Here is a 17507-nt window from a genome sequence, read left to right as displayed (position 1 = left end):
TACCCAGAACTTGGCTCTTCCTTGCTCAACAGCCTAACCTCCGTCCTCAGAATTGAAACCTAAGATGTCTCAGCCACTGAGCTGGGAGTGGGAGGTTTTAAAGCTACGATCAAAAAGCTAGCATGGAAAAAAAAAAAAAAGCTAACATGGGGCAGAGCCCACATTGAGAACAACACCGCTAACGTAGCAACAGATAGTTGGTTAATTTTCTCTTTTAATCTCTTCCCGTTTTCTTCAACCCAATGTGAGAAATGAGACTCGGGACAAGTACAGTTGACCCTCGAACAACACCGAGGTTTGGGAGGCCCACCCTCTGAGCAGGCAAAAATCCTCCTATAACTTAGAGTCAGCTCTCCATCCCCACGGGTCCCCCGCAGTCCACGTTTTGCATCTGCTGATTCAACCAGTGGCAACAGTATTTGCTATTGAAAAAAATCTGCCTTTCAGTGGACCCGTGCCATTCAAACCCATATTGTTCCAGGGTCCACCGTACATTGTTATAGAGACCAGAGCAGAGAGGAAGAACCAGTGCATCGAGTGTCATCCAGGAAAGCAAAGCTGAGCCAAGCATTAGGGTGGGGGGCATCCTGGTAGGGGTGAGCCATGTGAGGTCAGGTACCACTAAAGGAAAAAAGGATGAGCTATTCATGTGTAAGACTTGCCTCAGGTGGTTTCTAAGTAAGGATCAAGAAAGGAAGCTGAGCTGGGCTAACATGTTGACACTTTCCCTCACCCGACGGGGCTTGAATAAATACACCACTTCCAGCATCTCTTCTGGTTGCCCGTGCAGCAACTACATGTGCTTTGCACAAGTCTGGGAACAGGAGCCAGGTTTTCTGGCTGTTGCTTAAGTTTGTAACCTTTCCAAGCTTACCTCAGGGCAGATTATCTGTTGAGCAGACACAATTGTGAAATTTCCCTAGGAAGCCTTTGGCAAGAACAACAAACGGGGCCACGCCAGAGGTCAGATCAAAGTGTAAACACGGAGCTAGCATTTGAGCTCATGGGAGGTGCCTTCAGAGCTCCACACCTCATTATGCCAGCTGCTTGGGAAGGACATGAAGGCGGCCAAGGCGGGGGCTGATCCGACTTGCCGCGGAGGCCTTTTCTTTAACATCTTTCTTGGGGTAGAACTGCTTTACAATGGTGTGTTAGTTTCTGCTTTATAACAAAGTGAATCAGCTATACATATGCATATGTTCCCATGTCTCTTCCCTCTTGCGTCCCCCTCCCTCCCACCCTCCCTGTCCCACCCCTCCAGGCGGTCACAAAGCAGCGAGCTGATCTCCCTGTGCTATGCGGCTGCTTCCCACTAGCTGTCTACCTTACGTTTGGTAGTGTATAGATGTCCATGCCTCTCTCTCGCTTTGTCCCAGCTTACCCTTCCCCCTCCCCATGCCCTCAAGTCCATTCTCTAGTTTGTTTTGTGTTTTACTTTAAAAATGTTTTTTCTTAAAAATTATTTTTTATTTTAATAACTTTATTTTCTTTTATCTTTATTTTATTTTATCCTCTTTCTTTCTTTCTTTCTATTTTTTCTCCCTTTTATTCTGAGCCGTGTGGATGAAAGGCTCTTGGTGCTCCAGCCAGGAGTCAGTGCTGTGCCTCTGAGGTGGGAGAGCCAACTTCAGAGGCCTTTTTGAATTTAAATGATAGAGAGGGGGATTGAGAGAGGATTCCAATAGTCAGAGTGACCAATTACTTCGGCTGGTACAGGGATCCACACTTGATAAATCAATCACTTGATCAAGTGTGGATCCCTGTACCAGCCGAAGCAATTGGTCACTCTGACTATTGGAATCCTCTCTCAAATAGAGATTCTCTAGATCCAGGAGCTGGTTCTTAATCTGGCATGCTAGGAAATTCAGTTTTAACAAAGCACATGTACTGAATTGGGCCATTATCAATTTCCTGGATATGGTCCGTTGACCTTTAGGTCAGTCTCCATCCCTACTCACCCTGCTCTGTGCTCCCAGAGCCTGGCAGTATGGACCACGTCCACAGAACCCCTGACCCTCTGGCTGTCAGTTGTCTTTGGCCAATCGGAAGCACTGGCAGCAGATCATAATGTGGTAAAGAAAGGCAGTCAGTGTAGTTATCCCCCCAATTTCCTACCCTCCAGGCAGCTGTGGGTTAGCCTCGTCCCAGCTCCTGTCAGGCAGCTCTGTTCCACACAAGCCTAGGGAACATAAGAGTTTCCCCATGGCTATTAGCCCAGAATACCGCGCTATTCGTTGCAAATTTTCCACACTTTGTAAATCATCGCTTTATTAAGCTCTCCTTAAAATATCGAATTGCATGTGTCATCTCAGAACACTTCTGATGTTCAACCAATCTGATATTTAATCAACATCTGTCAAACTGACAGCACAGAAATGAAGATCAGAATAAGTGTCCCCAAGGCAAGTTTATATACCGACTATGATTTTATCCTCTAACCTTATGAGTTTGGCTTGTTGCAAAGAGAACTTTCAAAAGCTCTTCATTTTATCCTGCGTACTATGCCTCCAATTTGAATAAGCTGCCTTCAGATGGATGATAGTACTTGGTAATAATCTTGTTAAATATGTATCAGTGTTAGATATGCCTGCTTTTTAAACTCAATTATGTGAGAATATGAAACTAAGACCGTATGAAAACAGTAAAATGGTAAGAGTAACTGAGTATTAATAGGTATAGTACAGTAATTTAGAACACAGGCTTTAAAGTTAGATAGTCAAGTCTACTACCTATTAGCTGTGTGGCTTTTGGAAAGTTACTTAACCTCTCTGTTTTGTTTTTTAACCCATAAAATAGTCATAAAAATTGTACCTATTTCTTACTATTGTTGTAAAGTTAAATGAAATAATGTATATAAGGTATGAGTACAATGAGCACTCAAAAATGCTAGTGATTATAATTATTACCATTAGTAAAATGTTGTTAAAATAATGACATGCCAACCTTAAGGTAAATGACCTCATCAGGTTGTTCTGAAGGTTAAATAGTGAATATTTTTAAAGTGCTTAGAACAGTACCTGGCACATAGCTCAGAGCTATATGGTGTTAATACATAAATACCATTTAAGTACAAATACCTAGGTATAATCTGATTTCTTTCTGTCTTTTAATTATTCTCAGTCTCTTCTCAAACTACTTTTGCATTTTCCTCCAGGCTTAAATAGAAAAGAACCGTTTAACTTCATCCTGAAATTTTTCTTGGAGTCAAAAACCTTCTTAAGCACATGCATGGTTGTTTCAAGTTCTGATTTTTTTTTTTTTTTTTTTTGGCCATGCCACGCGGCTTGCGGTATCTCAGTTCCCCAACCAGGGATTGAACCCGGGGCCGCATCAGTAAAAGCCCAGAGTCCTAACCACTAGGCCACCAGGGAACTCCCCAAGTTCTGATTTTAAGCATCAAGTCAGCTTAGGGTCAAAAGCGATTTTAAGCCAGTTTTCTTGACTATTTTATTCCTCACAATCCTGAAGGAGATCTTAAGATAATGTTTTGCCACAATGGTAGAGAAACTGACGTGTTTCTTCCCGGTCCAGCCTCTCAGCTTTACCTGCCCCAGAAACAGAACACGTGGGGGCCCAGAGCTGTTTAATGTCTGCTTATTCTGGGATTTGGGTCCATTAAAGTAAGATAGAACTCAGGATAATAAAGGGATAAATGCTTTCTTCATAAAATGAGGCCAGGATCATCGCTCTCCCAGTATCAAATTTACGATAATAGGTGAATATGCATTTCTTTGTGAGGCCAGATGAGCTGTGTTTGGTTCCAGGTGCTCCAGGAGGAAGACACCCACAGCCCAGTGTGGAACGTGCTCAACTGCTCCCACCGCTCATCCTCAGAACTGATGCTAAGCTGCTTCCTTTCCTGGGGAAGCCAGGGAACCCTAAGGCTGGAACCTTCCCTCCTTGCTTCAGAGCAGTCCTACTGAGTGTACAAGTAAAACCACCCATAGCCGTAAAGGCTGACGATGTGAACTTTACTATATACAAAAAAAGCCTTGAAAGTTAACGACTCCTCCTGGGAAGGTAGTGAAATCCAGGAGAAAAGGGGATTGGATGCAGAAGGAAGAGGAGAAAAGCATCAAAGGGTCAAGACTAATAAAAATGAGAGGGAAAGAGAGAGAAAATGAGGTTCAAGGGAATATCCACCAGGGACACCCTCTGAAAGCTTAAGCACTAAGGTCCTACTCTTTGCAGGACCGAACGTGTGTTGCAATTCATATATTGAACCCTAATCCCCAGTGTGACGGTATTAGGAGATGAGGCCTTTAGGAGGTGATGATGTCATGAAGGTGATTAGGTCAAGGGTAGAACCCTTGTGAGAGATCAGTACCTTTATAAGAGGTCTCAGAGAGCTCTCTTGCCCCTTTCACCACATGAGGGCCCAGTCAGAAGGCAGCGTCTGGAAGCCAGGGAGCTCTCACCAGACACCGAATCTGCTGGGGCCTTGACCTTGGACTTCCCGGCCTCCAGAACTGTGAGAAATGATGTGTGTTGTTTATAAGCCACCCAGTCTGTGGGATTCTGTTATAGTTGCCTGATCAGACTACGACAGTAGCACAGAGGAGCAAGTTAGAATAAGACCAATACTTGATCTCATGCGGTCCCTCGCCCCTGGATGTAAGCCATAGAGCCGTAGAAACTGAAACTACCTTCAGTGTTAAAGGGCACTTATTGGCTTTTTTTTTTTTTTTTTTTTTTTTGGCTGTGCCACTCAGCTTGTGGGATCCTAGTTCCCCAACCAGGGATGGAACCTGTGCCTCCTGCAGTGGAAGCGCGGTGTCCTAACCACTAGACCGCCAGGGAAGTCCCCTTAATGGCTTCTGGCAAAGGAAAAGCTCTGTGTTTTCCTCCTCTACTCACCCCTGCTACCACATTTCCGGTCACTGAAAGTGGGAGGTGGTTTTCCCACACCAAGCAATTCTGCCAGCCCAGCTGGGTGTCCTACAATTCAATCTAGTTCTGAACTATCTACCTGGAGATAGCGTTGGATCCCACAGGTTGAGGGCTCATCTCACAAGACTGCACCCCCATCCCTTCAGATGCCCTTGCAAATCCAGGTTATTATCTGTGTTTCTGACCGACTGGCTATAAGTCAGATGTTCCCATGACCACCTCCTCTGGTTTGTTTAATTTGCTAGAGCAGCTCACAGAACTCAGAAAAAGTTTACTTGCTAGATTACCGGTTGATTAACAAGGATGTTAAAGGATACAAATAAACAGCCAGAAGAAGAGATATATAGGGCAACGTCTGGAAGGGTACTGAGCACAGGGGCTTCTGTCCCCGTGGAGTTTGGGGTACACCACCCTCCAGGCACATTGCTGAGTTCTTCCCCAACCCAGAAGCTCTCCAAACTCCATCCTTTTGGGTTTTTATGGAGGCTTCATTACATAGGCATGATTGATTAAATCATTAATTGTTGGTGATTAATTCACTCTCCAGCCCCTCTCCCCTCCCCAGAGATCAGGGGGTTGGAGCTAAAAGTTCCAACCACCTAAAGACATGGTTTGTTCCCCTGGCAACAAACCCCCATCCTTAGGGGCTTTCCAAAATCACCTCATTCACATGCACTTAGGCATGGTTGAAAGGAGCTTGTTATAAATGGCAAAATACACCTTTACCTCTCCTATCACTTAAGAAATGCCAAGGATTTTAGGAGTTCTGTGCCAGAAAAGGAAATGAAGACCAGTTATAGCTTATTATAAATCGCGATACTACACTTCTATAAACAAGAAGTCGAAGAGGTGATCTAAGTTCAGGTCCAGCTGAATGCAGGGGCTCAAATGACAACATAGGGACTATGGTTTTCACCACCCCTTAGTTCCACAGGCAGCTACTTCTGTTGGGTCCAGGCAAATTTTCTCCAGGTGACAGTGAAGATGATTGAGAGTTTTCCCTGCCTCGTATCATCCAGACGCATAAAGAGAAAAGAAAGTACCTTCTCTCCCTAGCATAACATTCAGTCTGTATCAGTTCCTGAACAGGACGCTGGTGAGGTCACATGCTCGTTTTTCTCTATCCAGGAGGATGGGGTATTCCGATTGTTTAGCTGGAGACAGGTACCCACAATAATCACATAGTGTGATTTCTATGGGCATTTCTCAGAAGGAAGGCTTGGAAGACAGCTATCCGCTACAGGCCCTAAGTCCATTCGGCTTGAACATTCTTCTAAACTCTCCAATATAAAGCTGTTTTCACACCCATGGCGTCTGGTGTGTATTCAGTTTGGAAAAAAGGAGCACTGCAGGTTTGATGGCGTCAAGGACAGGTCAGAGGTCATCTTCTCTGCCCAGTCACCATCAGAACTCTTTGTACATCCTGGTGGACAACTGCTTGATGATGATCATCTAGCGATTAAAATCTAGATTTTAAAAACTGGAAGGGTCTGGACTTCCCTGGTGGCTCAGTGGTTAAGAATCCACCTGCCAATGCAGGGGACACGGGTTCGAACCCCGGTCTGGGAAGATCCCACATGCCGTGGAGCAACTAAGCCCGCAAGCCACAACTACTGAGCCTGCACTCTAGAGCCCGTGAGCCACAACTGCTGAGCCCGCGTGCCACAGCTACTGAAGCGCCCGCACCTAGAGCCTGTGCTCTGCAACAAGAGAAGCCACTGCAATGAGGAGCCTGCGCACCGCACCGAAGAGTAGCCCCCGCTCGCCGCAATTAGAGAAAGCGCACGCGCAGCACCGAAGACCCAACACAGCCATAAATAAATAAATTAAATAAATAAATTTATTTAAAAAAAAACCTATTATTAAAAAAAAAGAAAACCAAAACTAGGTCACTCTGCTGCACCACCTCCCCAACTAACCCAGCCACCTCCTCAGATAGTAACTAGAGACACACCTGTGAGACAGGAAAAGAAAGTGTCTTGGCACAGATTGGTCATGAACAACAGCCGTATTTATTCTTTCCTACTCTCAGTTCCTTAATCTGCATTTTCTTTCCATTGGGGTAAAGCCAAAAAGACAATGAAAATAGAACACGACCATATTATTCATCATTCTTCTGTGATAAATTCATGATTACCCCTTATTTTTCAGTGAGGGTGTTTTCTGACAGTTGACCTTTATCATTCATCTATTAGATAGTTTCAATTCAATGACCGATTTTTAAAAATAACTTTGGCAGGCCCCCTGGTTTCAGCCATTTAAACAAAACATAATAGAATTTTCCAAAAAAATAAAAGGTGATGCCTTTATACAGCTTCCAAACAGTCCATGTGGAAAACTAGAACTAATAAACTTATGAATGAGATTCTCATTTTCCTGTTCTCAGAATCCCTCCCCCCATTGTATCATTACTCTTTCAAAACCCTAATACGAAATTATTCCCTCTAGGAAGTCTTCCTGATTAATCACTTCCAGATCTAATTACATGTTGTTCATCACATAAACAATAATTGTGGGTACAGTTTCAATTAGGTTCACCTTCTCTGGTTTGTATATGGATTTAAAACTTCATGAGTCTTAGGATATGAGTGTACCTCCTGCTTTCCTAAGTGACGACTCATGGGCAGGGGATCTTCTCTTTTGTGTCTGTATAACTATCCCTCTACTCTCCCCTCATGCCCAGGACTGCTTTAAGCAAAGACAAAGAAGGAACTTATTTACTGGTGTAGTGAAAGATCTTGGGCTCTGCAAATCGCAGGAGTGAAATTCCAGCTCTACTATTTACAGCTGCTTGGAGGGAAAGAATCTATATTTAAAAGCTTAATTTTCTTACATGAAAACATGATAATAAATTCTTGAGAGTTTGTGTGATGATTAAGTCACATATGTGTTCAAAAGCACTTAAGGATGCTTGTAGATCCTTCAAAAAGTATTTGTTTCCTTAGCGATATGATTGTAGAAGCTACTGAACCTATGAGATGTATTTTTCTTTTTCATTTGAAACTTATTTCTAGAAGCAAAACTTTTTATGCCAGATTAGAAATAAGACTGAGGAAATTCCCTGGCGGTGCAGTGGTTAGGACTCTGTGCTTTCACTGACGAGGGTACAGGTTCAATCCCCGGTCTGGGAACTAAGATCCCTCAAGCTTTGGCCCCACCCCCCAAAAAAGAAAGAAGATTGAAATTGTAAATAATCTTGGGGGCAAGGAACAATCAAGTCAAATATCTTCACTCTGCCAGGCCACATACCCCAACACTGCTCCTTCCCTAACCAGTGATGGACTCTGTTAAATTGTCAAAGCAGAGTATCCCATTCAACTTGTGATACATCTGAGTACTCTCAACACGGGACTCAAGACAGACACTGGCAATCAACTGGAGTTTGTCCACTCATGCTAACATACACCCTTGACACCTGGCTACTTTCAGAAGGGCAGGATTTGATTAAAGGATTAGGGGACAATTGGAGGAAGAGAGTAAGGGAGAATTCATCGCTGGATGTAGAGGTGAGAATGGGCTCCTGGAGAGGAAAAAAGGTGCAAGTTCTCTGGCCTGATATATTTTCTAAGATGTTACCATTACCAACAGAGTTATTTCTCAGGGTCCAATCGAAAGAATTGTCCCACGGACAACTAAATAAAATTATTGCTAATTATGAGGTGTTCAGTAGGGTGGTGTGGTAGAAAATAGCTTGAGGAGTCCTGCTGCAGACAGACTGGTCTGTGGAGGCTCCTCTAAGAAGGTGACATTTGGGCTGAGATGTAAACAATGATCTTCAGGAAGTAGCCATACACAAAGGATCAGGAAGAAGCAAGTAAGAGAGTTTCAGGCCAGAATCAACTTGGGCTCCTCAAAAAGTCTGAAAACCAGAAGGTCTGGAGCAAAGTGAGCAAAGGAGAGTGACAAAGAATGAGTATAAAAGTGAGCACGGCTGGATCATGCAGAATTCTGAGGCCCATAATAGGAAGCTTGGAGAGACATTGAAGGGCTTTTAGGGTAGTTATATGATCTTAGGTAGAGTTAAAAGGCCCTCTCTGGTTACTATGTACGAACTGCATGGGAAGTGGGGATGCGTCAAGAGATGAAGAGAAGAGATAGGTTAGGAGCCTAGGTGAAAGAGAATCATGGTTTAGTCTGGAGAAGGGGATAGTAATACGTGTCCAAGAGGTTGCTACTCTAGGACTTGCTGATATACCGAGAAGGGGGATGAGAAGCAAAGAGGAGTCATAGGTGACTCTGCATTCTTGGTGATGGTGCCCTTTACCCAGATGAAGGCTAATAGGAGGAGTAACTTGTGGGGCGGGGGGGGGCAGTGATTTTCTTGCAGAACAAGCTGTGTGTCATTCAGTAGCCACTTACTCTTATCCATTGGGAATTCTGGGCATGAAATTGAGGGAAAAAAGAGAACAAGAGGGAATGTGTGCTCTTATTAGGGTCATTCATTGATTCAACGGACATGTATCGTATGCTAGACCCTCTTCTAGGTTTGGGGATTGCCAAAGTTCTTGGTCTCATGGAATTTCTATTCTACTAGGTGTGGGGTGTGTGTGTGTGTGTGTGTGTGTGTGTGTGTGTGGTATGTGCACACAAAAGAGTACATAATATACCAAATGTTGATGAGTGCTATGAATAAAGTGAAACAATATAAAAGATAAAAAAATTAAGTGTATGTGTGTATAAGGGGGGTGATTTGCTCTTTTATATATGGTGGCTGGGAAACCCTCTATGATAAAGTGACTTTGATTAGAAATTTGAAGGAGCTGACAAACAGAGCTATGTGGCTATCTGGGGGCATTTCAGGCAAAGGCAGACGAAATGCAAAGGCCCAGCTTGCTGTGGCCCAGGAGCTGCAAGGAGGCCTGAGTGACTAAGCAGAGTGAAGGAGGGAGAGTGCACTGAGAGATGATGCCAGAGAGGTAGTGGGTCCAGGTCTCATATGACCTGCCATGGCCACTTTAAGAAATCTGGACTTGACTGTGAGTGACAGGAGGGGCCACCACAGCATTTCTACCTTTACTGAGGACACACCAAATATTCCCATTTGCATCTCCTATTCTTATTAAATGAGGAAACATTTTTTATATCTGGCCACTTTGTGGTGAAGCATAAAAAATAGATCATGAATAAAATGAGTACGGAGGTACCTTCTAGCAAAAATTGCCTCAACCAAAAAGATATCAACATTTATCTGACCCAGGCCATTTCATCACTGAGCAGCTTGGGATAAAATCTCTGCAGCTGGCAAATTCTGCTATAGGAGGAGCATGATTTAGGGAAAATAGGGAAGTTTCTCAACTACCAAAAACCTTATCCATCGATCCAACCAATGAACCAACCAATCAATATTTATCGACCTACTACATGTACAGTGGTGAACTAGGCACTATGAATATATACGGATGGATAAGACTCCCATGTTCTGTGTTTTCTTAGACTCTGTTTGTCCTTTTTGCATCCAAAAACAAACCCAAAACAATTAAGAAAATGGTAATAGGAACGCACATATCAATAACTACCTCAAATGTGATTAAATGCTCCAGCCAAAAGACACAGACTGGCTGAATGGCTACAAAAATAAGACCCGTATATATGCTGTCTACAAGAGACCCACTTCAGACCTAGGGACACATACAGACTGAAAGTGAGGGGATGGAAAAAGATATTCCATGCAAATGGAAATCAAAATAAAGCTGCAGTAGCAATTTTCATATCAGACAAAATAGACATTAAAATAAAGACTATTACAAGAGATAAAGAAGGACACTACATAATGATCAAGGGATCAATGCAAGAAGAAGATATAGCAATTGTAAATATTTATGCACCCAACATAGGAACACCTCAATAAGACAAATGCTAACAGCCATAAAAGGGGAAATTGACAGTAACACAATCATAGTAGGGGCCTTCAACACCCCACTTTCACCAATGGACAGATCATCCAAAATGAAAATAAATAAGGAAACACAAACTTTAAATGATACATTAAACAAAATGGACTTAACTGATATTTATAGGACATTACATCCAAAAACAACAGAATACACTTTCTTCTCAAGTGCTCATGGAACATTCCCCAGGATAGATCATACCTTGGGTCACAAATCAAGCCTCGGTAAATTTAAGAAGATTGAAATCGTATCAAGTATGTTTTTCGACCACAACGCTACGAGACTAGATATCAATTACAGGAAAAAAACTGTAAAAAACACAAAAACATGGAGGCTAAACAATACACTACTTAATAACCAAGAGATCACTGAAGAAATAATAGAGGAAATAAAAAAATATCTAGAAACAAATGACAATGAAAACACGACAACCCAAAACCTATGGGATGCAGCAAAAGCAGTTCTAAGAGGGAAGTTTATAGCAATACAATCCTACCCCAAGAAACAAGAAAAATCTCAAATAAACAACCTAACCTTACACCTAAAGCAATTAGAGAAGAAGAACAACAAAATCCCGAAGTTAGCAGAAGGAAAGAAATCATAAAGATCAGATCAGAAATAAATGAAAAAGAAATGAAGGAAACAATAGCAAAGATCAATAAAACTAAAAGCTGGTTCTCTGAGAAGAGAAACAAAATTGATAAACCAGGGCTTCCCTGGTGGCGCAGTGGTTGAGAGTCCGCCTGCCGATGCAGGGGACACGGGTTCGTGCCCCGGTCTGGGAAGATCTCACATGCCGCAGAGCGGCTGGGCCCGTGAGCCATGGCCGCTGAGCCTGCGCGTCAGCAGCCTGCGCTCTGCAACAGGAGAGGCCACAACAGTGAGAGGCCCGCGTACCGCAAAAAAAAAAAAAATTGATAAACCATTAGGCCGACTCATTAAGAAAAAAAGGGAGAAGACTCAAATCAATAGAATTAGAAATGGGGGGCTTCCCTAGTGGCACAGTTGTTAAGAATCCGCCTGCCAATGCAGGGGACACGGGTTTAAGCCCTGGTCCGGGAAGATCCCACATGCCGCGGAGCAACTAAGCCCGTGCACCACAACAACTGAGCCTGCGCTCTAGAGCCCGTGAGCCACAGCTACTGAGCCCACGTGCTGCAACTACTGAAGCCCGCACGCTTAGAGCCCATGCTCCACAACAAGAGAAGCCACTGCAATGAGAAGCCCATGCACTGCAACAAAGAGTAGCCCCCACTAACCGCAAGTAGAGAAAGCCCACATGTAGCAACGAAGACCCAAAGCACCAAAAAAAAAAAAAAAAAAAAAAATAGAACTAGAAATGAAAAAGGAGAAGTAACAACTGACATGGCAGAAGTACAAAGGATCATGAGAGATTATTACAAGCAGCTATATGCCAATAAAATGGACAACCTGGAAGAAATGGACAGATTCTTAGAAAAGCACAATCTCCTGAGACTGAACCAGGAAGAAATAGAAAATATAAACAGACCAATCATAAGCACTGAAATTGAGGCTGTGAATAAAAATCTTCCAACAAACAAAAGCTCAGGACCAGATGGCTTCACAGGCAAATTCTATCAAACATTTAGAGAAGAGCTAACACCTATCCTTCTTAAACTCTTCCAAAATATAGCAGAGGGAGGAACACTCCCAAACTCATTCTATGAGACCACCATCACCCTGATACCAAAACCAGACAAGGATGTCACAAAGAAAGAAAACTACAGGCCAATATCACTGATGAACATAGATGCAAAAATCCTCAACAAAATACTAGCAAACAGAATCCAACAGCACATTAAAAGGATCATACACCATGATCAAGTGGGGTTTATCCCAGGAATGCAAGGATTCTTCAATATATGCAAATCAATCAATGTGATAAACCATATTAACACACTGAAGGAGAAAAACCATCTCAATAGATGCAGAAAAAGCTTTTGACAAAATTCAACACCCATTTATGATAAAAATCCTCCAGAAAGTAGGCATAGAGGGAACGTAGCTCAACATAATAAAGGCCATATATGACAAACCCACAGTCAACATTGTTCTCAGTGGTGGAAAACTGAAACCATTTCCTCTAAGATCAGGAACAAGACAAGGTTGTCCACTCTCACCACTACTATTCAACATAGTTTTGGAAGTTTCAGCCACAGAAATCAGAGAAGAAAAAGAAATAAAAGGAATCCAAATCAGAAAAGAAGAAGTAACGCTGTCACTGTTTGCAGATGACATGATACTATACATAGAGAATCCTAAAAATGCTACCAGAAAACTACTAGAGCCAATCAGTGAATTTGGTAAAGTAGCAGGATACAAAATTTATGCACAGAAATCTCTTGCTTTCCTATACACTAATGATGAAAAATCTGAAAGAGAAATTAAGGAAACACTCCCATTTACCATTGTAACAAAAAAAAATAAAATATCTATGAATAAACCTACCTAATGAGACAAAAGACCTGTATGCAGAAAACTATAATACACTTATGAAAGAAATTAAAGATGATACAAATAGATGGAGAGATATACCATGTTCTTGGATTGGAAGAATCAACATTGTGAAAATGACTATACTGCCCAAAGCAATCTACAGATTCAATGCAATCCCTATCAAACTACCACTGGCATTTTTCACAGAACTAGAACAAAAAATTTCACAACTTGTATGGAAACACAAAAGACCCTGAATAACCAAAGCAATCTTGAGAAAGAAAAACAGAGCTGGAGGAATCAGGCTCCCAAACTTCAGACTATACTACAAAGCTACAGTAATCAAGACAGTATGGTACTGGCACAAAAACAGAAATATAGATCAATGGAACAGGATAGAAAGCCCAGAGATAAACCCACACACATATGGTCACCTTATTTTTGATAAAGGAGGCAAGAATATACAATGGAGAAAAGACATTCTTCAATAAGTGGTGCTAGGAAAACTGGACAGCTACACGTAAAAGAATGAATCAGAACTCCCTATCACCATACACAAAAATAAAATCAAAATGGATTAAAGACCTAAATGTAAGGCCAGGCATTATAAAACTCCTAGAGGAAAACATAGGCAGAACACTTTATGACATAAATCACAGCAAGATCCTTTTTGACCCACCTCCTAGAGAAAGGGAAATAAAAACAAAAATAAACCAATGGGACCTAATGAAACTTAAAAGCTTTTGCATAGCAAAGGAAACCATAAACAAGACAAAAAGGCAACCCTCAGAAGAGGAGAAAATATTTGCAAATGAAGAAACTGACAAAGGATTAATCTCCAAAATTTACAAGCAGCTCATGCAGCTCCATATCAAAAAAAAAAAAAAAACCCAATCCAAAAATGGGCAGAAGACCTAAATAGACATTTCTCCAAAGAAGATATACAATTTGCCAACAAACACATGAAAGGATGCTCAACATCACTAATCATTAGACAAATGCAAATCAAAAGTACAATGTGGTATCACCTCACACCAGTCAGAATGGCCATCATCAAAAAATCTACAAACAATAAATGCTGGAGAGGGTGTGGAGAAAAGGGAACCCTCTTGCACTGTTGGTGGGAATGTAAATTGATACAGCCACTATGGAGAACAGTATGGAGGTTCCTTAAAAAACTAAAAATAGAATTACCATATGATGCAGCAATCCCACTACTGGGCATATACCCTGAGAAAACCATGATTCAAAAAGAGTCATGTACCAAAATGTTCATTGTAGCTCTATTTACAATAGCCAGGACATGGAAGCAACCTAAGTGTCCATTGACTGGATAAAGAAGTCAATGGATGAATGGATAAAGAAGATGTGGCACATATATACAATGGAATATTACTCAGCCATAAAAAGAAATGAAATTGGGTTGTTTGTAGTGAGTGGATGGAGCTAGAGTCTGTCATACAGAGTGAAGTAAGTCAGAAAGACAAAAACAAATACCGTATGCTAACACATATATATGGAATCCAAAAAAAACAAAAAATGGTTCTGAAGAACCTAGGGGCAGGACAGGAATAAAGATGTAGACATAGAGAATGGATTTGAGGACACGGGGAGGGGGAAGGGTAAGCTGGCATGAAATGAGAGAGTGGCATGGACATATATACACTACCAAATGTAAAATAGATAGCTCGTGGGAAGCAGCCGCATAGCACAGGGAGATCAGCTCGGTGCTTTGTGACCACCTAGAGGGGTGGGTTAGGGAGGGTGGGAGGTAGACGCAAGAGGGAGGAGATATGGGGATATATGTATATGTATAGCTGATCACTTTGTTATAAAGCAGAAACTAACACACCATTGTAAAGCAATTATACTCCAATAAAGATGTTAAAAAAAAACCCAAAAACTTCCTTCCCTCTTCTCCCACTCCTTCTTCTTTCTTTGAGTCAAAAATCTCTTCCTTCCCTTTGTCTCTTACCTAATTTCCTCTTTGCTGTGCCTATGATATGATTTCTCTGCTCAGGCAGCCTGATCTGTGTTCTTCCTGCCCTCTGAGACCTGGAACGTGGGCGTTAGTTGGTTCTTGCTTTTCTTAGGTGCACTGTACTTTGGCCTCATCGCTTGTGGACAGCAGGCTCCCTCCTATTTGCCTTTGAGCAGTGCTTCAATTCCCCTTGCTCCCGACAGACTACAACGAAAATCTAGAATGTCTTCCGGCCGCTGCTCATTCTTAGAAATACATTTCCACTCTACTTAGTGCCTTTGAGTAGTTATCATGGTTAATGTTTGTACTTTAATGCTCCCTCTTGAGCAATGGTTCATCCAGCTAAGTCACACATTTGTGATAATTAGAAAAGAGGTGACCGACATGGGGATTTAATTCTATGGCTTAGTTTGGGAGATACATTTTTTTTATTGTTAACTTATATGACATATCTGGGAGGCACTCTTGGCTAGCATTCATTTATTTTAAGGGGGTGAGAGGTTGTGTTTTTCTAACTCTTTAGTTGAGCTTGCTGACCTTTTTAAAGTCATCAAAATCCAATAATACTATTTAAGCATCCTTGTAGAATCTATGCTAAACACTAGCAATTAAGTTCAAGTGAATACAGTGTCCTCTGATATTTATATTCCAAAGCTGACACAAATGCAAAACAGTTTAACACAGTACTGTGAAATATGCTCATGTGTTATAATGATTAATTCACAATTGCTTCCTAGGTAAAGTTTTAGCAACTAAGTGCTAAGCCTCCCCTTCTGCTAGACCTACTGAAATACACTAGAAATCCCTGGTGCTCAGACACTGATCCCAATAACAGTGAGCACACTCAGTGAAAGATTTTAAGCTTTCAACAAAAAAAGCTTAAAATTTGTTATATTCCCCATCCCCACAAAAACGTCTTAGGCTTGTTCCTCCAACTGCTTTCATTCCGGATTTCCCTCCTTAGTGACTGGTAGCTTGGTGTTTTGATTCAATATTAGGTTTCAGCTGGCTATAATGTGTCAAGTAACTCCATTCTCACAGTGTACATTTATTGAGCATCAGCTTCTTATTCTTCAGGCATCCCTTAAGAGGCCCTGCCGTGACACGGAAAGTCCATCTGGTTTTGCAGCACAAATCTGCATGTATCTTTCCATCCCTCAGGAGAACTGAAACCCTCCAACTTTCCCTAATGCCAGTTGGAGCAAATCTTAACAACAACTTAATCCTGCATTTTACAGGTCAACTAGCACTTATCTAAGTAATTAACAAGCCTAGTTCCCTGCTGTGTGAAAGCTTTCAAACTCCTACAGAACTGGACCTGTACATTTCTAATCCCAGGACCACACCCCGGCACAGAGCTTGAAGGCAGTCACTTTGTGTGGGTTTATTCTTTAGAATGCAATAGGAAAATCATTCTGGACTTCGGGCAAGAACTCTCAAGACAAGAAACTGAGATGGGGGAGAGAGATGTCCTTTGTGCATCCACTAAAGAAAAACCTCAGGCTGCGCACTTCAACTCTACAGGGAAACGGGGACTATGCCAAAGAGAGACAGATTTCAACCCTGTGTCGGCTGAAATCTAAAACGCAGTCATTCATTTGAACTGCAGCTAGGAGTTAGCTCTATGTATCCGTGACTTTGAAAAGGCAATATCCATCGTGGTGCTATTTCCCTTGGACTTGGGGCAAAAGGACTTGAGCAGAAGGTTCCCATCACTACAGAGACATTTGAGGGAGGGAGGGAGGAAGAACAGTACGTCTCTCGTCTCTCATTCGGAGATCTCTCCTCCTCATGACTGCTCTTTCTTATTCCTTATGTAGGGGTTTTGCAAACGGCCCATAAAAAAGAAAGCCTCACTATTTCTTATTCTGCCATCAACTCACACTTTGAAAAGAGAAAAACTGCCTTTACTGGTTTAGCATTAATTTATTTTACTTCATTTATTGTTAGATGAATATATATATATATATATATATATCTCCTCTCTCCAGTGGATTGTAGGCTTAGGGGAAGGCAGTAGCTCAGTAATAGTTATTGGCACTGCAGGAGTAGTGCCTATCAGACTGTATACAAACAAGAGTTGGCTGTCAGTCACCCCTGGAAGTGGTCATATTGACCACTTCCTTCAAGTGTCTCTTTCACTGATGGTGAATAATAATCACATTCCTTGGAAAGGTATGATCATAGCTTCATGACTATACACATGTCAGTGTGTGGATTTGTACACCCAGGGGCAAGATGATGAGGGAAACCAGCCCCTGTATCATCAAAATAATTTGATAACACAT

The sequence above is a fragment of the Lagenorhynchus albirostris genome, chromosome 9 (assembly GCF_949774975.1).
Source record: "Lagenorhynchus albirostris chromosome 9, mLagAlb1.1, whole genome shotgun sequence".
Classification (NCBI taxonomy): domain Eukaryota; kingdom Metazoa; phylum Chordata; class Mammalia; order Artiodactyla; family Delphinidae; genus Lagenorhynchus; species Lagenorhynchus albirostris.
The sequence above is the reverse complement of the archived record's forward strand: the minus strand, read 5'-3'. Positions refer to the sequence as shown.